Raw genomic sequence first — 27,740 nt, forward strand, 5'->3', positions numbered from 1 at the left:
TGTGCCCCAAGTTTTTCCAGCCACACCCATGGCGAGTGCGCACAGGTCGACAAAAAGATTAGGCCATGGGATAGAACCAGCAAGTTGTGAGGTAGCATTGGCTATATCCCCGGCCTCATTGGTAATTATCCAAGTGTAGTTGTATACTCGGTAGGGATTGGCAGGGATGCAAGGAGGGAAACTAAAAATCAAAAGGAGAAATGGAAGAAGTAGTAGGCGATGCAGTGTCATCTTTACTGGGAGTTTTGTTGTCAACAGCATCTGAAAGAGAAACAAGAGATTCCTCAGGGGCGCTTTCCCTGGGTGGGTTATAAAGCTTGACCAGCCTGTCTGGAAGCCAGCGCGTTTCTCCATTGCTGGTGTTATGAGCACAAGCATGTCCTTTTCCCCAGATAAGGACTGGGTGAGGACCGAGCCATTGGCCCGTGTGCACATCCTTTCAGAGTACCTGTCGAAAGTTTTCACGGGTGGAAGGGTGCCAGAGCCGATCAGCTGCTGATCAGCCATTGTTGTCCAGAGAGAGAAAGTTGAGCACAAAAAGTGTATGATTTAAAAGCAGGCGATGCTTGCCTTTGTGAGCGTACAGGGTTTCACTTTTGGAAGAAAGCTTAAAGAGCATATTTTTCAAGGTCTGATTAGCTCGCTCTATGATTCCCTGTCCTTGAGGGTTAAGGGGAATTCCTGTTTTGTGGGTAATGCCAAATTTTGCACAAAAATCCTTAAATTTAGAACTAATGTACCCTGGGCCATTGTCAGTTGTAATGGTGGTAGGGACAGGAATAATAGTAAAACAATGTAAAATATGGGCAATAACATCTTTGGTGGCCTCTCCTGTTTGGAGAGAGGCACAAACAAAGCCACTAAAGGTATCCACTGTAACATGAATATATTTAAGATTGCCAAAGGCAGAATAATGAGTAACATCCATTTGCCAAAGCTCACCAGGCACAAGACCACGGGGATTGACTCCTGTATGAGGCTCAGGCAAAAGGGAGAGGCAAGCTTTGCATGATTTAACGATCTCTCGAGCCTGTTCATGAGTGATGAAATATTGTAGCCTGAGTGTTTGTGCATTAAGGTGATGTAATCTATGAGCTTGTTGTGTTAACTGTAAAGAGTTAGACTGATCAAGAACAGCTAGAAGTTGTGTAGCATTATCAACTGAATCATTTCCTTTAGCCAGAGGGCCAGGAAGACCAGTGTGTGCTCTAATGTGAGCAATGAAAAATGGGTTGGTGTGAAGTAAAAGGAGTTCCTGTATCTTAGAAAAAAGGACAGATGCAGGGGTGGAAGGCTTGAAGGTACCCAAGGCTGCCACCCCTCGCCCTCGTCCTAATCTCCATTCTCCAGCTCCCGCTGCCGCCACCACTGTTTATCAACCCACCATGCCCGCCGGTCCAGTCTCCACCTTCAGATGGGGACTGACCTCCTCCTTCAGATGGTCAGCGCCTTGGCCTAGGCACTCTCCAACACCACTTATGAGTGCTGCTGGATTTGCTATTCGCTCATCCCCCCCATTCTATGAAGGTATTGCAGCCTTCGGCTCACCCATCTACACCAACAACACCAATCTGCTTCGCTGGCTGGGGCGCACAGCCACAGCCATGCGGCATGACCTTGGGACAGGTCGTGGGATCTGGACTCTGCCTTTTGGGACCTCATCACCTCATCCCCGAGGGTTGGGGGTCCCCACCAGGGGTCGCAACTGACCCACTGGTTAAGACTAAATTTCTTCCCTTACTGGGTTCTGGGGGCCCCTCTGACCTCCTTTCTCTTGCTCCGCTTGCCTCTTGATGCAGGATGAATCCCTGTGTCACAGAAGCTCCTCGAAATGGGTTGCATCCTGGGAAGACAGAGAGAGGAACTTATGTACAGTCTTAACTGCCAGTATAGTGTGATGGTTGTGTCCTGGTGGAAACATTCTGCTCTCTGTAACCAAGACCTCTGTGCCATCAGAGTGTGAGGTCTTGGGGATTGGAAGCAAGCATTTTGCTGATGCCGAGTGGTGCTATTCTCACTTGGTTTCTACCTGTGGACTCCTGAACCATGAGTTGTGGCTATGGAGAGATGGCATTGTATACGTCCACATTACCAGGCCCATATACAGAACTGTTGCCACTTTGTGTCTGAGCCCACTGACTGATGACTGGGTATCTGGGGAAGAAGCTGACTGTCACCAACATAGTGGGTCACCCTATCAACTTGATGACCAAGATCTTCCTTTGCTGAGGTCAGTTTCTGATGAGTGTTCAGAAGTTCTCCTGGTTTCCCTCCCTTCAGGTCCTTCCAGACACCTCTTCCAGACCACCTTAGCACTGATTTCCCAGCCATGCTGCTTCCAAATCCATACCACCCAGTCACATTGCTGGCTGGAATCCACATGTTGGGAATAGTTGCATATCTGATCATTTCTTCTAGCGAACTGAACAAGGTCCACTGCTCAAAGTTCTACCCATGGAGAGAATATCTTTCCAACTCTGTCCCCAAGAGATGCTCAAGACTGGGCCACCTCTGTTCACGGTGCCTACATGTTATACAGAATCATCTGTCAAAACCCAAGTCTCCCTTTGCTCTGTCAACTGATTGCAGGGGACTCCCTGTGAGGTCACAGATTCTGGCCTTGAGAGAGAAGGTGGTGTAGTTGTAGTAAGGGCACTGCTTCATGAAACCATGTCGTCCTTCTGATCACACATGTTAACACTTGTACAAGGATGGAGGGCTGGTTGTCCATCTACCTGATGACCTGGTGGAGTGTCTTAGTGCATTGTTTATTGCTATCACCAGATATCTGAGGCTGGGAGATCCAAGGGGTCCATGTCTGGCAAAGGCCTTCACATTGCGTTATCCTAAGATGAAAATGAGAGGGTGGGGGAGTGCATAAGAGGCACTGGGAGGGGTACAAATTCACTTAAAATGATTTATTTACCTTTGAAAAATGTGCATGAGTGTTTTGCCTGAATGCATGTTTGTGCACCTCATAATTCAGTGCCTGCAGAGATCACAAGAGGGAATTAGGTCCTCTAAAGCTGAGTTGCAGATGATTGTGAGCCACCATGTAGATGCTGGAAATAGAACCCAGGTCCTCTGCAAGAGCAGCAAGTGCTCTTAACCACTGAGCAGTCTCTCTCTCCATACAAACTCGCTTTTATAATGAGTCACTCTCCTCACAATCTGCAACACACCCCCATGGAATGACTTTGATCTACTTGTGAGTGCAGAGCCCTCATTCCCTGGTCTTCTCTTCTTAGGTCATCTCTCACCACAGCTGAATGGTAGCTGAATGGTTTCCAACTTAGGCAGGTGTATTCAAATCATAAAACTGCCCCTAGACCTCAAGCTTGTGTTTGAGTCACATCTGGAGTATGCTCATTTCAAACTAATAACTCCCGAGGTCTTACCATGTGGTCCTAGCTTTAACTCAAAAATTCAAAGTCCACCAGTCTTAGCTAAGGCAGCTCAGGCTGAAACTCCAGGCAGGGCTTATCCTGAGGTCGATTCTCTTCTGGCTGGGTACCTGGGGAACCAAAGCAAATGCTTCCAGTGCTCAGTGGTAAGGCAGGCACAAGGGGGCATTTTCCTATCTCAAAAGGGAGACATAGGCCACATTGGATAATGGACTCCAACAGGACAGACAGCATTAAACCCAAAGGTTCTAGAGCAATCTTTATTCATATGCTGCCTCTTGGCCATGCTCAGGGTATGGCCTCAAAGACTCCAGTAGCCTCATCAAAAAGCTTCCCTGAGCTTAACCTAGACTGCAGCTCACATGGGGAGTCAGACATCTGCAGTCCTTACAAGCAGGGCTGTGCACTGTTACCTCACATCTGTGTCTCTGAGGTGGCCTTCCCTCAACAACTGAGATATTCGACATCACATCTTTTCTTTAATAATTTATTTTTTTTACTTGCTTTGATGTGAAGATATCAGACCCCTGGAACTGGAGTTACAGACAGTTGTAAGCTGCCATGTGGGTGCTGGGAATTGAACCCAGGTCCTCTGGAAGAGCAGCCAGTGCTCTTAACCAATGAGCCAAATCTCTGGCCCCCGACCATCTCCTTTAGCTTTGATATTTGGAAACACTCCCAGGGGAAACCTAGCCTCAAACCTAAGGGAGCTCCTGGTTATCAGAGAGTACATTAACTCCTCAGGAGCATGTATGTACCTGTGGTTGTAATGAAACCGCAGGTGCCAAGTATATGCAGTAATAGCACTACAGTCTTCGCAGATTGTCTTTTAATTTTTTTTTTTTTTTGGTTTTTACGAGATAGGGTTTCTCTGTATTGTTTTGGAGACTGTCGGTCCAGCCCAGCCTCGAACTCACAGAAATCCTCCTGCCTCTGCCTCCCCAGTGCTGGGATTAAAGGCGTGTGCCACCACTGCCCGGCTGCCTTTTAATTTTTTTGTTCATGCTTTTCTTCATTTTCTAGACACGTCTGAGAAACACGTTATTGTTAATGAATGAGAATTCCTCTAAGGAGACAAGCCATTGTGGAATTACATGAAGCAAGCACACGTTTAGCAATGACCACTTCTGAGATGAGCTCATGGGGATTTCGTGTTCCTCTTTAACATTTTCAGAGTACACCAGTTCCTTAGAATAAACATCAGACTTTATTATCAGGACCGCATGAGCTGGAGATGAGGTTTGTGGAGTGCATGCCTAGAAAGCATGAAGCCCTTGGTCCAATCCCTACTGTAGGCTAGGTTAGCTGGCGAATGATTGCAAGCATGTCCTCCCGTTGAGCTCAGAGACTTTCACGCTGGTGAAGCAACACTGTATAGCAGAGTTGCTTCCCAACCCAGTAGTTTAAATTCTTGGGGGACAGGGAGGACAGCTTTCCTGCTGTCTTCTCTCCACTTGTGGGTAGAGCACTGATGTATTATTGCTCTTGTCTCAACAGCATAAGCCAGGACCAGAAGGACACTTTCAAACAGAGCCAGGAAACATCCACACTGCGGCTCCTCCTATTAGGGAAACGCGGTGCAGGCAAAAGTGCCACAGGAAACACCATTCTGGGGAAAGCCATGTTCGAGTCCAAGTTCAGTGACCACACGGTAACCAAACAGTGTCAGAGCGAAACTGTGTCCCTGAGAGAGAAGCAGGTCATTGTCATTGACACCCCAGATCTATTCTCCTCACAGTCCTGTGCAGAGGCCAGGCTGCTGAACCTGCAGCAGTGCTTGAAGCTCTCGGCTGATGGTCTCCACGTGCTGCTGGTCACACCCATTGGCCACTATACAGAGGAGGACAGGGAGACCACTGAGGGCATCCAGGGTGAGTTTGGCACTAAAGCCTACAGTCACATGATTGTGGTCTTCACTCGGGAAGATGAACTGGGTGAAGACTCGCTGAAGGACTACATTGACAGCAAGAGCTCTCTCAAGGCATTGCTTGAAAACGTTGGAGATCGGTACTGCACTTTCAACAACAAGGCAGACAAGGAGCAGCGGGAACAGCAGGTGGCCCAGCTCCTTGATGTGATTGAGCAGTTGATGGTCAGAAGCCCAGGACCATATTTTGTGCCCTTTAAAATGGAAGGCAGTGGAGTCCAGGTAGGACTGATGGGAGGGAGATACCCCCAAATCAATGGACCATCTTGTGTGTTACAGCCATGTTTTGTTTAGGAAGGTGTGTTTTTATGCTCTAGATAGCGTTTTTCAACCTATGGGTCACATTTGTGGGTTGAATGACTCTTTCACAGGGTTTGCATATTGAGATTTACAATACAATTCATAACAGTAGCAAAATTACAGCAGTGAAGCAGCAATGAAAATAATGTTATGGTTGGGGGTCACCACAACATGAGGAACTGTATTAAAGGGTCTCCACTTTAGGAAGGTTGAGAACACTGCTCTAGAGTAATAGTAGGCATCAAACTTCTTGACTGTCAGCCTGGGGACTTTGGACTTAACTGGAAAGCTAATGGGAAACAAAACTCTGTCTCACACGGTCCCTCATGTTATTGACCATACTGGACTCCACATAGTTTTTCTACTGACTTCCCAGAAAACAATACAACAACTTCTCTTTCTGGCTGTTCCAAAGACTTCTGAATCTTCTTCCAGTCTCTGGCCTCTAAAGTCACTTCTCTGCCCTCAGAATACCCCTTATACTATTCACTACCAGCTCAAGGGGTTCCTGTAGACATATTTACAATAGCTACCTCCCTACAAAGCCCACAAGGATAGAAAACACATTTTGTTAACCACACTGTCACATCTTGTGTAACACAAATGCCATAAGATGTACCTGGAATTTTCTGTGAAGATTAAATGAGATGATTAAAAGTTGTAAATAAATAAATGCTTAGTATTTATTAGCTACTGTTATTGAAATATATGGGGGTTAGAGGAATTATGCATATTAAGGATTTCAGGGGTCTGGAGAGATGGCTCAGTGGTTAAGAGCATTTGCTGCTCTTGCAAAGAACCTGAGTTCAGTTTCTAGTACCCATATGGGGCTTTATAACTATCTATAACTCCAGTTTCAGACCTGTTACCCTCTTCTGACTTCTACAGTCATTGTACACCTGTGGTTTGCATAAATACATGTAGTCAAATTACTCACACATATGAAATAAAAATGGTAAATAAATCCTTTAAAAATATTGAGGATTACAGCAATCCAAAGGAAAAAAATAGATAAAGATAACCCATACAAAGATGCTTAACACAGCGTCTTTTGAAGTAGTAAAAGCAGAGATAACCCAAAGATTCACCACTGAGAGGATGGATACATCACTTACATATGTTCATAGTATAGGATAGATTGTACCAACTAAAAGGAGTCGGGTGGTTCCATCTATATTAACTTGTGCAGGTGTGAAGTTTATGATATCAAGCAGATTGCTGACCAGGAATCCCTGTGAGTCTCTCCTATTGATACTTGTGCATGTTAGTATAAAAACAGAGAAACATAGAAACATATGTAAACGCTGACAGCTGTCACTCTTCTTACAAGTTGGATACAAGATTATTACTTTTTATATCACACGTAGCATCTTTACATTGAAACAATGAGAGTGAAAGATATAGAGATAGATGATAGTGAATTAAATGCATTAAAGATGTTGGCTGAGAACAGGAAAGGAAGCAGAGGCAGGTTCTTCTGTCTGGCATGAGCTTTAAGAGATAAGGTTAGAATGGAGCCCACCCACAAGACTGAAAGATACTGTTTTCATGTTAATCATGTGTTTGATTTTTCCATACCTGGTGGGGCATTCTCAATTTAACTTCATGTCAGAGGCTCCACACCATCCTGGGGAGCAGCAAGGGTGCTGGAAATGGCTCCATCTCTGGGAAGCTGCTCACCAGCGTCAGTGAGCTTGAAAGCTGGACGTGCAGGTGTACAGAGGAAATCGAGGACCGTGATCTTACTGTGACCTCTTCCTAATCAGCAGATAGTCTGTCTCCAATTGTATCTCCATTTGTATTGTGTGGAAGACTATCTCCCTTGGCCTTGTGTATGTTATTTCCCCTTTATTTTCGAGGGTTGTGGGGATAGAGCTACATATGAAGAAGGGGACAATCTGTGTGGTAAGTTGGTCACCTAAACAATAAGTCTCATGTCTACTTTCTTTTAATGCATTGCCCAGCCAAAGTAAAGTGGAAAACAGAAGGTACATGGAGATCCAGTCTGTGTGGGTGCCCACACCTGTCCCCAGAGGACTCCTGACATGAGTGACTCGGTGTAGCAGCAGTCCAAGTGCTGGACACTGCAGTGTCCCTAGCCTCCTCTGTTGTTCTAAGCATGGAGCCAGCCTTGCTGTTCTCGGCTTTCTCCTGACTCTGTTTCTCCTTCTTGGTCATGAGTCTAGTATTTCTGATGGGGAACAGGAAACACTCCTCATGGATGGCAGCAGCTTGTAGCGTCTTTGTATGGACTTCCATTAGATGTTTGTTCTATGTAGCAACACAGGTCAGTACACAATAGTAAACAGAATGCCTGTAGGGAGGACATGCGAGACTTATGAAGTCACAGATGTGTCTGTAGCTTATTTCTGAGTCAGCCCTGTGTAAAAACCTCAATCCCACAGACAAGGCCCTTTCCTCATAAAGTACCACAAAATGATAAAAAAAAGTCACTTATGAAGTTTAGTAACAATAGCAGCAACATCGAAGCTGACATTGTGGGCTAGGAAATAACATGCATGTACTTCAGTCCTCAAAGTCTATAAAATTGTATGGAAAGCATATGTACAATTTACAGTATTTTTGGCAGGCACACTAGTGGCCGTGGGAAGCATCCTTTTTCATAAGAAGCATGGAATAAAGGTGTCACATCAAGGTACTGATTTTACAGGCCTTGGAATTAAAAATTCAGTCAATGCCTGTTAGTACAAACCCTCAGGAACATGTATATGATGATGACTGATCAAACACAGTGAAGGCACCTCAGCCCGGGGGTGGGGTGTGCTGGGTGGTACTGAGGAAGTCAGGTTCATGTTGGACTGGGTTCTAGTAAGCTGTGAGGGGTAATTCTACAACTAGAATCTTCAGGATTTTTTTTGTCTTCAGGATGGCAAGGTTACAGAGAGGTCACTGCTGTCCTTGCAGTCAGTAGAGGGGTGTTTTGGAACTGTTGACATGCTGTATACGGTCATGGTCTTGGAGTTCTGGCTTCAGTTTTCTTTGTAGTTGAATAATATTCCATTGTGTATATATATCACGTTTTCATTATCCATTCACTAGCTTATGATGGACAGCTAAGTTTCTCCCATTCCTTGGCTATTATGAATGGAGCAAGGTGTTTGAAACACTTTCTTTTTTTTTTTTTTTTTTTTTTTTTTTTGTTTTTCGAGACAGGGTTTCTCTGTGGCTTTGGAGGCTGTCCTGGAACTCGCTTGGTAGTCCAGGCTGGTCTCGAACTCACAGAGATTCGCCTGCCTCTGCCTCCCGAGTGCTGGGATTAAAGGCGTGCGCCACCAACGCCCGGCTTTGAAACACTTTCTACCCACAAACAGAATATAAGGGTTCCATTTCCCCCATAACCACACTAGCATTTGATGTCATTTTGTATTCCTGATAGCCATTCTGACTAGGATTATAATACTCTTTAAGTAAAAGAAAGTGCATGGCACTTGGCTTTTGTGGTTGTGGGGACAGTTTGCGGGTGCTCTTGAGAAGCAGTCATATTTGTATGGAAGCCTGAATAAGCAGCATGCATGGCCAGTAGTATAAAGAGAAGCTTTTTTCTTGAGAGAAACCTTCCCGCCAGCCTGGTTCTAGAGCCACATCAGTCCCAAATAAACACACTATATTAATTATGAAGCTGCTGGCCTTGCTTGTTTCTTACTGGCTAGCTCTGACTTAAGTAACTACCCCATAATTGTTACTCTAAATATGTCTCTTACCAGGAGAAGTTTCCGGGCTTCCTACCCCATGGCGTTACATCTCGACTCTCTATGTTTCTCCTTCCCAGAGTCCTTCTGGATTCCTAGTCCTTCTGGACTCCTAGTCCCACATATCTAGATTCCTATTGGCCAGCAGTGTTTTATTGACACACAGTAGGGTGAGGAGCTCTGTCCTATGTGTAGAGTGTGAGGGCAAGGAGAAGGTGTGAGGGAGCAGGATTCAAAGCCTGACTCAGGTTGACCTCAACCATGAACCCTCTGTAGCTGATCTATGCCTGTCAAGTTTCCAGAGACTGCTAGGATGTTATCTTCTCTCACCTTTTCAACAGCCTGGGATATTCTACCCTATGTGCTCTGGAAGACAGAAAGGAACATTTTTGTCCAAAGTGACATAGCAAGGACTCATTTTTTTGTTTTCTAGTTCTCTCCAGAAATGATTTTATTCTTCTTTATAGTCAAATAAGACACACACACACACATACACACACACACATACACTATTTTTGAGGGTGAGTGTTTTCATTTGTGTAAATGTGCATAGGTGCTTGCAGATAAGTGTGAACATGTTTGTGTATTGTGTAAATGTAGAGGACAGAGGACAACCTTGTGTATCACCTTAGGCACCATGCACTTTTTTTTTTGGTTTTACGAGACAGGGTTTCTCTGTATTGTTTTGGAGGCTGTCGGTCCAGCCCGGCCTCGAACTCACAGAGATCCGCTTGCCTCTGCCTCCCTAGTATTGAGATTAAAGGTGTGCGCCACCACCACCCAGCACCATGCACTTTTTTTAATGAGACAAGATCCAGTCTTGGCCTGGAACTCACCCTGTAGACAAGACTACCTGTGCTCTAGGGATCTTCCTGCCTCTGCTCCCATAGTGCTGGGATTCCAAGAGTGCATCACCATGCTTGGATTTTTAATTTTTTCATGGGTTCTGGACATTGAGCTAGAACCCTCATTCTTTCAAGGCAAGTTGTTTAGCATCTCAGATGTCACACTAGACCCCATATCACATTTTCTTTTTAATTGTTGATGGTTTCCAGGCTAATTATTTTATTGTAAATAATGCAACAATAAACACAAATGGTCAAAAATTTATTTTGTGTGTTAGTTAGAAAGTTAATGCGAAAATAATATCCTCTCCTCTGTGAAGAACAACAGTTCTTACAGCCTCCTCCCATAGACAACCACTCCCCAGACTACTATAAACATAGATAATTTGTCCTGTTCTGAACTTCAGATAATGAGCCATACAGATGTCAGTTTTGTGTCTGGCTTCTTCCATTAAGCATGCTTTTGAGTTTCACACATGTTAAAAAAATATACTCACATGTTTTATTATGTGAGTATTAGGCTAAGGGGCATTTTATAATCAGATTTTCACAGCCCTTGGCTTAGTCCATGACCTCATACTATAATACTCACTTTTGAAGAATGAGTTCCAGTAGAAGTTCAATTTAGCATAGTCATTCTTCTGGAAAACCTAGGCTTCCCATATTCCTTCTAGTTCTTTCCTCCTTCCCATGATTTCTACTTGGGTGTCTGGGTTCTGCCTGAGAATAGAGGCCTGCTCAATCAGAGGGATGGGGCTTTCTAGAGCAGTTCACATCTGTATCCAACTGGAGGAGGAGACACTGGATCCATTTTTATTTTTCTTGTCTCACATGTCCAAAGAAGAGACAGCCTCAGATTCCAGGACCACATCAGGATGTAGAGATGCCAGAACTGAGGGTCCTCCTCATGGGGAAGTGTGGTGTTGGGAAAAGTGCAGCAGGGAACAGCATTCTAGGGAAGTGGCCCTTTAAGACTCAGTACAGTCAGTAGCAGGTCACCAAGGTCTTTTCATCCCGCAGCAGGATCTGGAATGGGAAGAAAGTTCTGGTCATTGATTCTCCAGAGATCTCATCGTGGAAGCCTGATGCATCTGAAGTCAAGGAGCACGTCTCTCTGGGCCCCCATGCCTTCCTGCTGGTGACACCACTGAACTCTTTGATAAAGAGTGATGACAATATGTTCAACCATGTCAAAAATATTTTTGGAGAAAAATTCACCAAGTTCACAATTATTCTCTTTACCAGGAAAGAAGGTTTAGAGGATCAGGCTCTAGATGAATTTATAAGTAAAAACAGCAATCTCCAGGAGCTCGTCTTGAAATTTGAAAAAAGATATACCGCTTTCAATTATCGGGTGACTGTGGAGGAGGAGCAGAGGCAGGTGAACAAACTCCTGGGCCAAGTTGAGAGCATGGTGCAGTGCAACGGCAACAAGCCTTGTATCTTCAGGGAGAAAGGTAAGGCTAAGCATAGGAAATGGCTTTGTATCCATAGCTTGGGATGTAAGGCATGATCTAGAGCTCTCTGAAGGAAGGGCAGAGGGTGAGCAAAGGACCAGGTTGGGGATGTAGCTCAGTACAGTGTTTACCCAGCATGCACTAGGGTATCTGATCCCCAGCAGGTCATCAGCTGGGCGTAGTGGTATTTTCCTGTAGTCCCAACACTTGGGAAGTAGAGGCAGGAGGACCAGAAGTTCAAGTTTATTGGGTAAGTAGTGAGTTCAAGGCCAACCTGGTTTAAATAAGACCCTGTCTCAAGACCATACTTTGGTCTCTTCTTTAAATTTTCCTAAAGTTATGTGTTTTTTAATGTATACTCTCATGGCTGGCTTTTAATTCCTCCTGACCCCTATCCCACCTCTCCAGCATGGAGACCTCTCCTAGTCTTCTTGCTGTTCCAGTCTGCTGTTGCTTCTGGTCACTTGTGTGGTGCCAGTGCCACAAGCAAGTCCAAGGTATCAGGAAAAGAGAGACCAGACGTCCATTTGTTTGTACTAAGAGAATGTATGTGCTGCCTTTATTGCCAGGAGAGAGAGAGTGTGTGTGTCTTCATTGCAAGTGCTAAGAGCCTCTCTTGTAGGAGGGAGGAGCTTTATATACATGTTTACAGCACAGTGGAAAAACCCCAGGTAGAAGTGATAGTTGTTTTCCTCCTGCTAGATGTTGATGTCAGAGGGCCAAGGCCGGGGCAGTAAGCCAGGACTAGAAAACAAAAGCACTTGGACTGGAAAACAAGTTGCACTTGTAGGCTGACCAGCAACTCACAGAGACCCCATGGGGTTGGGGCCCAACATCTCCCCCCTTCTTTATATATAAATTAGCACCTATCTCAGGTGACTAGGATGTTAATATCAATCTTAGTATACAAAAACAAACATTTATAAACAATATTTGGGAATGTGGGCGTCGTTCTTTCCAAACTACTTCCTGCTGTTAAGGGGCGCTGAAATACCAGGGGGATCATGACAAAAGAAAAAACCCAGAAACCTGTTGAAGTTCTTGTTTTTGTGGTCTGTAAGGCTGCATCATCTCAGCTGTTTTAGGTGTTGGATCACCTGGGCCACTGCTTCAGGTGGTCTTGCTTCATCAAACCATACTAGTCTGGAAGGAACCCACAGCTTTTTATGTTCTGTGGAAACAAAAGCAGAAATTCTTTTCCCAAGTAACCTGTCCTTATATTTAAATTTAGAAGTCAAAGCATTTTCAAAACATGTAAGTTGGATTAATTTAGTAACATTAATAATCAAATGTCTTTTAGCAGTTTTTGTTCCTTTCTTAGCAATTAAACAATTTAAAGACAACACAACTGTACACAGTATCCAGACTCTCTGTGTATTTTTCATCTTATATACTTTTAACTTTTCCTTTTCTTTTACTTAATACCAGTACCTCATTTATTAACTACTACCAATTTTTAGTTTACCCACTTTTAATCCATCCTCCAACTGAGGATGATCTCTCAGGTTCCCCTTTCTTTCCTGACCTTGATGTCAGGCGAAGGCCTGGAGATTTAATCCATTCCACCCTCCAACCTAGGGTGATCTCTCAGGTTCCCCTTTCTTTCCTGACCTTGGTGTCAGGAGAAGGCCTGGAGATTTAATCCAATCCACCCTCCAACTAAGGGTGATCTCTCAAGCAAAGCCTGGAGATTTGACCATTCAATTTTACTGTTAGTAGTTGAGGTACCTGTTTAATTCTTTTCTTTCTCGAGTCTCTCCTCCCCTAAGTCTTCTTTCTGGCCGATCTTTCCCAGTCTTTCCAAGTCTCTCTGGACCTCAGTGGAACCTCCAATTGTGGCATCAGTGCTACAATCAATTCCAAGATATCAGGAAAAGAGAGACAAGACGTCCATTTATTTGTACTAAGAGAATGCATGTGTTGCCTTTATTGCCAGGAGAATGTGTGTGTGTGTCTTCATTGCAAGTGCTAAGAGCCTCTCTTGTAGGAGGGAGGAGCTTTTTATACATGTTTACAGCACAGTGGAAAAAACCCCAGGTAGAAGAGATAGTTGTTTTCCTCCTGCTAGATGTTGATGTCAGAGGGTCAAGGCCAGGGCAGTAAGCCAGGACTAGAAAACAGAAAGCACTTGGACTGGAAAACAAGTTGCACTTGTAGGTTGACCAGCAACTCACAGAGACCCCATGGGGTTGGGGCCCAACAACTTGTTTGCTTTTCTGTTCTCTTACCCCAGAACTTTCTCTGGATTATTTATTCTTCCCTGATTTGAATATGGGAAACAATAAGAATGTGTAAGTAGAGTTTAGAAGATGATTTACTTGCTTAACTAGCATGAAAATCTGAGTTTGGTCCGCAGAACGCATGTCAAAAAAGCCAGGCATGGTGGATCTCTAAGACTTGCTGGCCAGCCTTTCTTACTAATCAGAGACTCTGTCTCAAAACCCCGGGGGTAGGCTGTGGCTGAGGAATGACAGTAGTGGTTGTCCTCTGGCCTCTCTGTGCATATAGAGGAGCCTGCCTCTTAGGAGGAGATGAGAACGGTCCTGATGGAAACAGGGCTTCAAATGACAGAAAGGTTGGATCAGATTTCAGAGAGACATGGCAACTGAGTCTTTCCTAAATACAGAAGTAGGGTTTGGAATACATGACATGAGTGCTGGAGCATGCGTGTGTGAGTGTGTACTTGAATGTGTGTATGTGATGCATGCATGCATATGTTGGTTCAGATCATTGATTTATTTTCACCCTTTAAGCATAGTTATGAGACTGAGTTTAGCATGAGTGGCTCACTAGTTGTCCTGGAAGGAAGACCAAGATGGGATTTCCTCCCTCTTTGGTTTGAAGTAGACACTAGTGACTTGATAAGGGGTTCATTCATGATGGAGGACCATTGAGGAGGGACACAGAGCATAGTAGAAAGGCATCAGGAACACCTGAAAGTAAATATAATCAGATCTTTGCACCTACAAGTACTATTTACTTCTCTTCTATCACTGACACCACAAAGAACAGAATTACTGGCATTTATTTTAATCAGGAAGTTCCTTTGGCTCATTATTGAAAGACACAGTAAGATTAATCAGGCTTTTAATGAATTTTAGTATGAGATAACCAACACAACTGGTAATATGTTGATAGAAACTGCGATTTTCCCCCCTGAAAATCTAATTGTATAGAGTAGATTTTCAAATACTTCAAAGACATTTTTGCATTAGGAGTTAACAATAGGAAGATTTAGTTACACTAGGAACAGAAGATAGAAATGAAATGTGTGGACTAGATCCAGCAAAGATAAGAGGCAAAGATAAGGCCACTGTTTCTCATAGGTAACAGTGATTATGGAGAGGTCCTGGAAAAGGGAGCAGAGTAGATTCAGGGACAGGAGGTATGCTATGTTCATGATGAGCAATGAGCAGAGGATGTCCAAGTCCCTCTGCTGAGTTCATAGACCACATGAATTGGGCAAGCCAGTCTCCTATGTGGGGTAGACCTGTTGGGTGGTGCCTGGCAAGCTTAGTGATGAAACTAGTGTTGTGAATAACTTGGAAAGATGAGTTCTGCATCATCCCACAGTCATGAGTCCTTCCCATTTTCCTCTGCAACAGAACTCATAAACATCGTACTCCTAGGAAGGAGTGGGACTGGAAAGAGTGCAACTGGAAACACAATCTTGGGGAGACCTGCCTTCCTGTCTCAACTAGGAGCTCAGCCCATCACCAGTAGAAGCCAGCATGACAGGATGACAGTGGATGGGCAGGATATTGTGGTTGTGGACACTCCATCATTCAGCCAGATGCCTGGTATTCAAAAGGATCCTTCCAGGTTAAAGGAGGAGGTCAAATACTGCTTGTCTCTCTGTGAAGAAGGAATGAAGGTTTTTGTTCTGGTGCTTCAGCTGGGGCGGTTCACCCAAGAAGATGAGGCAGCAGTGGAGCAACTGGAGGCCATGTTTCAAGAAAAAATTATGAGATATATGATTGTGCTGTTTACACGGAGGGAAGATCTAAGGGATGGAGACCTTGGTGATTATACTAGAAACACAAAGAACAAAGCCCTTAAAAGCATAATTAAAAAGTGCAAGGAGCAAGTTTGTGCTTTTAATAACAAAGAAATTGGTCAAAACCAGGAGACCCAGGTGAAAGAGCTGTTGAAAATAGCCAATAGTCTCAGAAAATACTATGATGAGCATTCACATTCATGGGTGGATTTTGGCCATCTATTCAAAACAATAGGCCAACAAATTGCTAGGATGTTTAAACAATGAGCTCAAGTGAATAACTAAAAGGTCTGGGACATAGGGATGCCATCAGAGGTGGGTGGGATGAGGGAACGGCATGACTGATGGGATCATTCCCCTCAAAGAAAATTCATGACTTTGAAGGTCAACCCTAACCCTAACCCTAACCCTAACCCATGCTGGATGTAGGTGTTTGGATGAAAAAATTGTCAAGTTATGTTACGAGAAGCTTTTTCTTTTGCTAGCCACTTTGGTTTATCCCCCGCCAGTCGCCTGGGCTCTGCCGCACCAGCCTGGTTCTAGATCCGCATGAGTCCCAAATAAATACACAGGAGGCTATATTAATTATGAAGCTGTTGGCCTTGTTTGTCTCTTACTGGCTAGCTCTGCCTTAAGTAATTACCCCATAATTGTTAATCTAAGTATGTTTCTTACCGGAGAATAGTTCCTGGCATCCTACCCCCATGGCGTCACATGTTGACTCTCTTGTGTTTCCCCTTCCCAGAATCCTCCTCGACTCCTAGTCCCTCCTATCTAGGTTTTCTATTGGCCAGACAGTACTTTATTGACAAATGCACAGGCAAATAACAGAACTTCCCCAACATCTCCTCTTTTCTGTTTAAACAAAAGAAAGGTCTTAATTTTAACATAGTCAAATTGTATATGCCAGAACAGTTATCAAGTAAGAACATAGTTACAATATTTTAGCAAGATTTAAAGAAAATACCATCCATCCCATCCTTGTGAGTCAAAAGTTCTATATGTAGCTATCTTTTATCATAACTAAGGAAAACTATAATTATAACTATCTGTCTTCAACTCCATCAAAGACCACAGAAGGATAATATATAAACACTAGGATTGACAGAGACATCTTACTGCCTGGACAGTCACCCGAAGTTCCTCTGTAACGTTGGGGCATCCATCTTCAGCCCATAGGCCACAATGTGTCTGGAACACTTCTCAGCAAAGCAGGAAATTTCAAACTGTCCATCTGCGTTGGCAGTCTGTCAGTCATTATTCTTTGTCCTGCAGAAAGTCTCGTAGACTCTTCATCAAGCAGGAACCCTGTAAGACTGAGTTCAGTAGTCACTTTCCTGTGGGTCCTGCATGTCCAGATGATACAACAACAGTCAAACAATCTAGGCAAGAGCAGTTTCTTGCCCAAATGGCTAATCTTGCCATGTTGAAAGCAAACTTTATAACGAGTTTCTTCGATGCCCATCTTCCTCTCAGACGTAATTGGTGCTGCCAGGAGCAGACATTTCTCATTGTCAAGACAAACCCTAAACCATTTTAAATGCCATGTTCTGAAGGTCTTTGAGAGGTTTGAAGACTGTTTATGTCAAATATATTTCTGTATATCTAGAAAACCTAACTTATCTAACTATAAATTCTATTATAAGTAACTATCTATAGTCTGTATTCAATTATGCATTACATTTTAGAAGATCAGTATAAGCACAATGCTTAATCAAGAGGAGAAATATAAACATCACAAAATTGACCTTGAATTTGTATCAATAAATGAAAAGCAATACCCATACCATAATGCCCCTTTTTACCATTAAAAAAGATTGGCTGTGATCACTAGCCAATTATAAACAATCCCATTTAAATGAAAACAAAGATTTATAACCAAGATGGGAATTGGGACGTCGCTCATTCCAAACTGCTTCCTGCTGGAAGGGGGCGCTGTTCATACCATGGGGATCATGACAAAACTCAGAAACCTGTATAAGTCCGTATTTTCGGGGTCTGTAAAGCTGTATCATCTTAGCTGTCTCAGTCGTTGGAACACCTGGTCCACTGCTTCCGGGGATCTTGGTTCGTGAAACCACAGAAGCCTGGAAGGAATTCTCAGCTTTTCATTTTCTGTAGAAACATAAGCAAATTCTCCTTTTCCAAGTAACATATCCTTATACTTATTTTGAGGTCAAGGCATTTTCAAAAGATATAAGTTGTATTAATTTAGCAGCATTTATAAGCAAGTGTACTTTAGTAGCAGTTCCTTCCTGAGCAAGCAAAAAACTGAAAAACACAATACCGGACAGTATCCAGACTCTCTGTATTTTTTCCATCTTTGCATGGCTTATTTATTTATCTATTATTACTTTATTTATTTTACTTTTATTTATTTTTCTCTGAGACAGGGTTTCTCTTTGGAAATCTGCCTGCCTCTGCCTCTGGAGTAAATCCTACCGGCGTGTGCCGCCGCAACGCTTTTGTATTTATTTACCACTTTGTCGTTTCATTTTCTCTCTCAATCTCACATATATTTTTAAACACACTGTAAACCTTTAGAGGTTTTTCTTTATCTGAGTCTGACTTTACTGTAAATCTTTATGTTTTTCTGGCCACGTGTCTTATCTGTAAAACCGCGGCTGTTTTAAACTGCCGTTTCAAGATGGCGGGCGTAAGCATGACTCCAGCCTACCGCCTCAGTCCATGCTGACAGCCAGCAAAAGCTGCCACTTCCAGCTGTATGTACACCCCTTTCAATCGGTAGCAGACTCTCTTAAAAACAACCTTGCTGGTTTTTTTTTTCTTTTTATGCTGAGTCAGGAAGACTCCGGTAAACGAGCCACGTGAATCTCGGCTTGTCGATAGCAAAACAGAGCACACCTGAGAAAAATGCTGCTACCAATAATCTGTGCTTCTCTCTGTTCTTCTGTTTCTAAAATTCCTTTAAAGCTTTTGTTATTTTGCGTGGAAATTCAATCCCGCTCCTGACAACCATTCTGTTAAGAGAAGCTTTTTCTTTGCTAGCCACTTTGGTTTATCCCCCGCCAGTCGCCTGGGCTCTGCCGCACCAGCCTGGTTCTAGATCCGCATGAGTCCCAAATAAACACACAGGAGGCTATATTAATTATGAAGCTGTTGGCCTTGCTTGTCCCTTACTGGCTAGCTCTGCCTTAAGTAATTATCCCATAATTGTTAATCTAAGTATGTTTCTTACCGGAGAATAGTTCCAGACGTCCTACCCCCATGGCGTCACATGTTGACTCTCTTGTGTTTCCCCTTCCCAGAATCCTCCTCGACTCCTAGTCCCTCCTATCTAGGTTTTCTATTGGCCAGACAGTACTTTATTGACAAATGCACAGGCAAATAACAGGACTTCCCCAACAAAGTTAGGCCACGCAGTAGGGAATTAGAGGACAAAGAGAATAAGGTAGAGGATATGGGAAAGGTTTTGAATATCAAGATATTAAGGGTCAAAACCAGCAGTGGAGGAGTGTTCCCCTCTCTCCACATCCTCTCCAGCATAAATTGTCTTCGGTGTTTTTGATTTTAGCCATTCTGACAGGAGTAAGATGGTATCTCAGAGTTGTTTTGATTTGCATTTCTCTGATGGCTAAGGATGTTGAGTACTTTCTTAAGTGTCTCTTGGCTATTTTAGCCTCCTCTATTGAGAATTCTCTATTTAATTCTGTACCCCACCTTTTAATTGGATCCTTTGGTGTTTTGGAGACTTGCTTCTTGAGTTCTTTGTAAATTTTGGAGATTAGCCCTCTGTCAGATGTGGGGTTAGTGAATATCTTTTCCCATTCTGTGGACTGCCTTTTTGTCTTGTTCATATATAGATACTAGACATGGATCAGGATAATGCCAGTCTGCACTTCCACTGATAGAGAGTCTGGGAAACAGGAAAGAACCTAAAAGATATGCATAGTATCCAAGAGAAGAGGAATGAGGCAAGATCCTCTGAATGGATGGGGAACACAGCGAGGGGTGGGGGGGAGTGGGAGCTGGGAAGAAGAGAGGGGGAGAAGAGGAAGAGAGAGTAGGTCATGGGGGAACAGGAAGGTTGAGTGGGAGGGGGTAGAATAGGGGGAAGAGGGAATCATAGATTAGAAGACAGATCAGGCACCAGAGTGACCCCTAGTGATCTAAAGGGATGACACCAATTGGCAAGCTAAGCAATAGTGGAGAGACCACCTCGAATGCCCATTCCTGATAATGAACTTTATGTCTATAACCATCCGGGAGCCTTCATCCAGTGACTGATGGAAGCAGAGGCAAACACCCACAATTAAGCACTGAACTGAACCCAAGGAACCCAGTGACAGAGAGAGAGGAGTGATGAGCAAATTGGCAAAGAATGGGCTGGCAAAACCAGCAGAGACAGCTGATCTGAACAGGGGAGAGCTCCTGGACCCCAGACCAACAGTGGGGAGGCCAGCATAGGACTGATCTAGACCCCATCCCCCCCGAATGTGTGGGTGGGTGAGAAGGCCTGGGCAACCTATGGGGCCCTGAGCAGTGGATCAGTGTTTATCCCTGGAATACAAACAGACATCGTGTGTCCATAGCACAAGAGGGATGTTCTCTCAGCCTGGACTCTTAGGGGAGTGTCTGGACCCTACCCTGAGTGAAATGACAGACTCCAGATATCCCCTATGTGGAAGGAATTGGCAATAGAGTGGGAGGCTGGGGGGGATAGGGGAGTGAGGGAGGAGGAGAGGGAGAGGGAACTGGGATTGACATGTAAAACAAGCTATTTAAAATTAAAATAAAAAATTAAAAAAAAGAAAATGGAGGTGTAAATAGACAAAAGTATTTCCCCAAAATCTGTTCACAGACAGTGTGTCAGTTCATAAGCATTTCTCTTAGCCTGAGTGTTAACCATTTTAATGCACAAAGGGCTTTGTTTTTTGTTTTGGATGTGCTATGCTATGATACTTGACAAACATGAGTTTTGGGTGGTAAATACATCTATTAATTTGATAAGTCTCTCTGTATTACTCACCATCATTAGGGTAGGATCAGCTACTGTGTGAGATAAGATTAAGGATGAACAAAGAAAAGCAGTTGAACATTTATTTTAAAACTTCATATAAATATCTTGTGTGTGTGTGTCTGTTTACATATACATGTACCTGTATGAGCATGAGCATGTCACAGCAGCACATGTGTGGAGATCAGAGGACGGCTTTGCAGGAACTATATAGGTTCCAGGAACTGAAGTTAGGTTGTCAGCCTTGATGGTTAAAAAAAAACTCCTTTACCTATTAAACCATCTTCTAGGATACAGGTACATGTTTTGTCTCTTGTATTTGTCTATTTTTCATGTGCATGCTTGCATGAGCTTTGGCACAGGTATGGGGTCAGAAGACGACTTTGTGGGTTTTAGGGACCAAATTCATGCTGTCAAGCTTGGCAGCAAGAGCCTTTACCTGCTGAGTCACCTCGCTGGTCCCCAGTTGTGTGTTTTAATGGCACCAAAGAAGCCATTTCTTCAGGGATGTTACACTTGTCATCAATAGTGCTAATAAAAATGGCAAGTTCAGCTGTATCTTCGGCATCAGTGCTGCCATCCACCAAAAAAGTATAATATTTAGCATTGGTACCTCCACTCTTCAAACCCTTTCCATTGATTTTCCAGTTTCTTCAGTTAGGCTGGTTATAAGACAGACTAATTTTAGAAATAATATAGAATAATGCCTTTTTAGGACCTACTTATCTTTCACACTCTCCATACATTGCTTAGTAAACTCAATGTAAGTAGTTTTGATCTTCTCTTAAAGATGCCGTCACATAACGAGCTTTACAGTAGATTCTGAGTCGTGACTTTTAAAACAATTCTGGTTGAGACAACGTGTTTGTTTTTCAGTTTCACTTTTTATAATCACAGCACAATCCCTGATGCACAGGGGATTTGGCAGCATGAATTTCTGCATATGATGCCTTTTAACTATAAAACCTCACCTGTCATTAATCTTCCTTCATCTGTAAATATGAGATTTCTTCTGAGATCTCCATAGACACCATAACATGTGTGCACCTACATACATACACACAGGGAAAAAAACAAATATGAAAAAAGGAAAATAATACAAAACCATGTAACTGTACAAGAAGGTTCAATGGGAGCTTGCAGGATCCTAGTGACCTGAGTTCAATCCTTGGAATGCATACAAAGGTAGAAGGAGAGAATTATCTCCATAAAGATTACCCCTGACTGCCACACATGCACTGTGTCAACATATGTGTTTATCTCTGCCTCAGACACAATGTGAGTAAATACATATAAAAGAATGTTTAAATCAAGAATTGAGGTATGCTGAGATGAAAAAATAATGAGTGACAATACTATACACTTTTACTATGAAATTAATTGACAGGAAAATACAAAGCAAGGCCCTTGCACATCTCAACTGTGATGTTATATTATATATGATTTAATACAGTTTGCCTGAGGGTTCAGAATGCAGAGCTAGCCACAAGCCATAGAGGCCAGGCAGTGGTAGTACACATCTTTAACCCCAGGACTCAGGAGACAGAGGCAGATGGAACTCTTTCAAGTCCAAGACCATCCTGGGCTACACAAGAGTAAATCAGTCCAAAAGAGTAACTGAGCTCAAACCTTTAATCTCAGCACTCGGGATCACATGCCTTTGACCCTAGCAATAGGGAAGTAGAGACAGGAGTGATATGGCTGGGTAGAGAGAGGTATATAAGGCAGGAAGAGACAGGAACTCAGCATTGCCTCTGAGGATTCATGGAGAGTGCATTGCAGTCTGAGGATTCGTGGAGCTAGGATCACCCTTTCATTGTGAGGTAGGGGTAAGAGCTAGTATCTGGCTGCTTTGCTTTTCTGATCTTCAGCTTGACACCCCCAATATCTGTGTCTGGGTTTTTAATCATTCGTGCTACACTCAGCTCAAAGTTTTAAGTGGAAAGGCAATAGTAAAGTGCTATGGGCAATGAAAGAGACATGGCCAAGGCATGGACACACCTTAAATATGAAATAAGAACACTTACCCACCTTTTACAAAAGATCAACCAGTATCATTAGCAGTGGAAGTTTACAACAGTATGATTAATTGCTCTGTTTCACGTGTTAAGTCACCATAAGCACGTGTAATGTCTGGTAGTGCCGATTTGACCCCTGTGATTGGAAACTGCACACCCTTTATCTGAAGCTATGCATGTATGTGGCTGTGGACACACATGCATTTATTTTGTGTGACACTGTGAAACAATCGCGTGCTCTACAAAGTTCATATTTGAGAACCACACAATTGTGTTACCAAAAAATCCCCTACACACTTAAATGTCATGCTTTGGTGATGTCATGCTCAGTGGGTTAGATAACTGGCTACTCTTGGGGTGGTCCTGGGTGTGGCACCTGCATCACAAGCAAATCCAAGGTATCAGGAAAAGAAAGCTGTTTGTACTAAGAGAATGTATGTACTGCCTTTATTGCCGAGAGAGAGAGAGAGAGAGAGAGAGAGAGAGAGAGTCTTTATTTTGCAAGTGCTAAGAGGTCTTTCTTGCAAGAGGGAGCAGTCTTATATATAGTCTTACAACACAGTGGAAAAACCCCAGGTGGAAGAGAGCATGTTTTCCTCCTGCTAGATGTTGATGTCAGTGGGGCAATGCGGGGGCAGTAAGCCAGAACTAGAAAACAGGATGCACCTGTGGCTATCAGCTGACAAACAACTCAGAGACCCTGTGGGGACTAGGCCCCAACATATCCCCCTTTTTTATTTTTTGAAATTTTGTTTGAACTGTTTGTTACTCTATAGAATCTTCCACACAGATTTCTTTGACTCTCAGGCCATGTTGTAGGCTTTTGTTATTTTTCTCAGGGGCTACAACCATACTCACTCCTTGTAAAAAGCTTTTAGAGATGACTCACAAAATTGACCTTGAATTTGCAGCAATTACCAACCCTGTATAAATGCAAACATTTATAAACAATATTGGGAATGTGGACATTGTTCTTTCCAAACTACTTCCTGCTGTTAAGGGGCGCTGAAATACCAGGGGGATCATGACAAAAACAGAAACCTGTTGAAGTCCTTGTTTTTGCAGTCTGCAAGGCTGCGTTATCTCAGCTGTTTTAGATGTTGGATCACCTGGGCCACTGCTTTGGGAGGTCCTGTTTCATCAATCCATACTAGTCTGGAAGGAACCCACAGCGTTTTATTTTCTGTGAAAACAAAAGCAGAAATTCTTTTCCCAAGTAACCTGTCCTTATATTTAAATTTAGAAGTCAAAGCATTTTCAAAATATGTAAGTTGAATTATTTCAGCAGCATTGATATTCAAATGTCTTTTAGCAGTTTTTGTTCCTTTCTTAGCAATTAAACAGTTTAAAGACAACACAACAGCACACAGTATCCAGACTCTGTGTATTTTCCATTCCATATACTTTTACCTTTTCCTTTTCTTTCACTTAATACCAGTACCTTGTTTACTAACTGTTACCAATTTTAAATTCTCCCATTTTCAATTCATCCTCCAACCGAGGATGATCCCTCAGGCAAAAGCCTTAAGATTTACTCAATCCACCCTCCAACTGAAGGTGATCTCTCAGGTTCCCCTTTCTTTCCCAACCTTGGTGTCAGGCAAAGGCCTGGAGATTTAATCTGGTACCCCTAACTTGGTACCCCTTTCCAATAAACCCTCTATCCTTACTTGCTGGCTAGCCTTTGAGGGTGATCTCTCAGTTCCCCTTTACTTTCCTGACCTCAATGGATCAGGCGAAAGGCTGGAGATTAATTCAATACACCTTCTCCTTAGAATGTGATCTCTCAAGCAAAAGCCTGGGGATTTGACCATTCAATTTTACTATTAGAAGTTGAGGTACCTGTTTTCAAATCTTTTCCTTCTCGAGTCTCTCCTCTCCTGGATCTTCTTTCTAGCCGATCTTTCCCAGTCTTCCCAAGTCTCTCTGGATCTCAGTGAGACCTCCAATTGCAGCACCTACTCCACAAGCAAATCTGAGGTATCAGGGAAAGAAAGACCAGATGTCCAGCTGTTTGTACTATTGTACTAAGAGAATGTATGTACTGCCTTTATTGCCAGGAGAGAGAGAGAGAGAGAGAGAGAGAGAGAGAGAGAGAGAGAGAGAGAGAGAGAGAGAGAGAGAGTCTTTATTTTGCAAGTGCTAAGAGGTCTCTCTTGCAGGAGGGAGCAGTCTTATATATAGGCTTACAACATAGTGGAAAAACCCCAGGTGGACGAGAGCTTGTTTTCCTCCTGCTATATGCTGATGTCAGTGGGGCAATGTGGGGGCAGTAAGCCAGAACTAGAAAGCAGGATGCACCTGTAGCTATCAGCAAAGAACTCAGAGACCCTATGGGGGCTAGGCTCCAACACCTGGGTTCAGTTCCCAGCATCCACATGGCAGCTCTCAACCATTTGTAACTCCAGTTCGAGGGGATCTGTGCCCTTTTCTGACCTCTTCATGTACCAGGCATACACATGGGACAATACACACATGTAGGAAAACACTCATTCCCAGTAAATAAGTAAATAAATAAACCTCGCTCTTAAGTAAGTTCACAGTTTTGTCTTTGCCACATTCATAGCTCTTGTGGGCTATGTGTTGGTCACACCTGTGTCTGTCTTCCAGCATTGTAGTTTAATTTATTCATCACGTGCCTTATCATGGTCAGTTCTCAGGACTCACATGCTGCTCTTCCTTCCATCACCCATATAAACATTGTTGCTCTTCCTATAGTCAAAATGAGGCATCTGCTTTTGATTCTGATAGTATATTTACTGTTTTATGCAAGACTGCCATGAGCAGCTCAGATCTGTGGCAGATCAGGTCAGAGGTCAGTATGGTATTTAGTGAGAATAACATAGTATTTGTTTCTGTAGCATAATTGCACCTGACGTGGAAGATGAAGGATATAAATGTGATATTCTGACATTGAATTCTCCCCAACTTTCACTCCCCAGTCTCTCACTTGTGATGGTTTTATTTTTTCTGGAGGGAGTTCCCTGGGTTTTGGTTTTGAACGGATGTTTGGAGACCCCAGGGACCGAAGTCGGGTGCTTTTATTCTAAAGTTTGTATTTTACCAGGAACTGGGGAACTAGTGCTACTGAACAGGGGAATACTTTAGTCTTCTTACTGAATCTCTGGATTCACTCACAACAAAGATAAAATGTAGTCCCAGAGAGTTCAGCTGACACCTCCAGTCACCATCTGGGAAACCAACCTTCTCCTTTGAGTTTACAGCTCACAGTTCCCATCACAATTTAAGGTCCTTCTGCTCCCTTCTCTCCCTCTCCCTCTTCTCTCTCTCTCTCTCTCTCTCTCTCTGTCTCTCCCTCTCTCTCTTTCTCTCTGTCTGTCTGTCTCTCTCTCTCTGTCTCTCTAGCTGTCTCTCTCTGTGTGTCTGTCTTTCCCTTTCTTTCTTTCTTTCTTTTTCTCCCCCTCCATTCATCCCCCCGTCCCTCTCCTGAGCCAGGGTTTCTTCATATGTCCCAAGCTGACCTTGAACTTGCCGTCTTCCTGTCCCAGCCTCTTGGATCCTGGGATTGTACCACTAGTGCCAGGATTTGTTTGTCTTTCTGTATGTGTTTTACTACTGTGTTAACCTCTACTTCTGAAAACCAAATACTTTGTTCAACTGTCTCAAACACAGCATGTCTGCCCAGCAGATGGTTCACAGCCTTTCTTATGAACCCACCTCTGTTTCAGGGCCTAGACTCCTGTTTTCTAACAAGCAGCTGGAAGACAAAAGGAGCATATGGCTGTCTGTGAAAAGTGACGGCGTTGAACACTCCATTCTACTCTGGGGTTTTTGGAGAAAAAGTCACAGTTACAAGTAAATGGCTCTTAAGAAAGCACGTGTAGTTTATTGGAAGAATGGTGGCTATAAACACAACATTTTTTAAATATAAATTAGAAATAAGCTTGCTTCACATGTCAATCCCAGCTCCCTCTCCCTCCCTCTTCCCCCACCCTCCATCAGGTCCCCAAGTCCCCCACCCAATCTCCACTCCCATCCCTAGGTAGGGTGAGGCCCTCCATGGAGGATCTCCAGAGTCTGCCATTTCATCCAGGGCAGGGCCTAGGCCTTCCCCCAAGAGTTCAGACTGATAGGGCATCCCTCGTTGTGGGATGGGCAGCCAAAGTCCATTTGTATGCCAGAGATAAATACTACTCAAGGCCCTAGCACTTGCTGTGCTTTGGACCATCTTTAAGGACTTTATTTGGGTTAACTCACTTCACCGTCAGCTTCTGTTGAGGAAGAAACTGTTCTGTTCTCAGCCTAACAGATGAAGAAACAGGCACAGAAGGCTGAGCTTTCTATTAACTCCCTTGGGTTGCTATGACTAAGAGCCTAGCAGAAATAACTAAAAGGAGGAAGTAGTTATTCTTGTCAGAATGTAATGTTAGAATCCACGCAGACTGCCGTTCAGCCAGTTAACCACAGCAAATGCCCCTCACAGGTGCTGCCTGGGGCACCACCGAGGCCTTGTCCAGGAATCTCCAGTTAGCAGACTTTCTCACCTGGTGAGATGAATCTACACCAAAGGGGATTTTGATGGCCGCACATTATGCCCTCCACCCTCTTCCCTGACTGGGAGTCAGGGCCAGACTGCAGGGTCCTGCTAAGAAACAACCCCTCATGCCCAGAAAGCCATAAAAGATTCCCACTTCTGCAGTCTCTGCAGCCATGCTGTCGCCTGTCTATCTGTGTGTTCGTGTGTCAATGACTTTTCTAATAAACGCTTTAGCAAACAATAACTTACCTTACCATCCATACTGGACCTGAATCCAAGATCTTTCAAGCTTGTTTCATGGCTTCAGAAGGTTTGGAATGGAATTCTCAGAAGGAGACACAGGACACGGAAGCTTTTCTGCTAGGAAACAGCTTTATTTGTGCTGGCACATGCTCAGCAGATTCATGGCTGAAGGCTGAGCCCTGAATGCAAGGCTTTGCCTTGTATATGTTTTTAACCTTTAGTCCCCTTATGTAGTAATATGCATTCTCACTGGGCATTTCATTTATGACTCTAAGACTCTGTGGATGCAATAGCATCACTGCGATACTACAGCACCCAGGTGGCAGGGAGGAGCCTTCTTTCTTCTCTTTTCTCTCTAGGGGC

General features: G+C 43.5%; 1 pseudogene; it reads left to right on the forward strand.

The window, feature by feature from the left end:
- The first annotated feature begins 2,095 nt into the window (after nt 1–2,095).
- On the forward strand, nt 2,096–15,946 carry LOC121138484 (annotated as a pseudogene).
- The last annotated feature ends 11,794 nt before the right edge of the window (nt 15,947–27,740 follow it).

This window comes from Mesocricetus auratus, unplaced genomic scaffold, assembly GCF_017639785.1.
Source record: "Mesocricetus auratus isolate SY011 unplaced genomic scaffold, BCM_Maur_2.0 contig_9901_pilon_obj, whole genome shotgun sequence".
Lineage (NCBI taxonomy): Eukaryota > Metazoa > Chordata > Mammalia > Rodentia > Cricetidae > Mesocricetus > Mesocricetus auratus.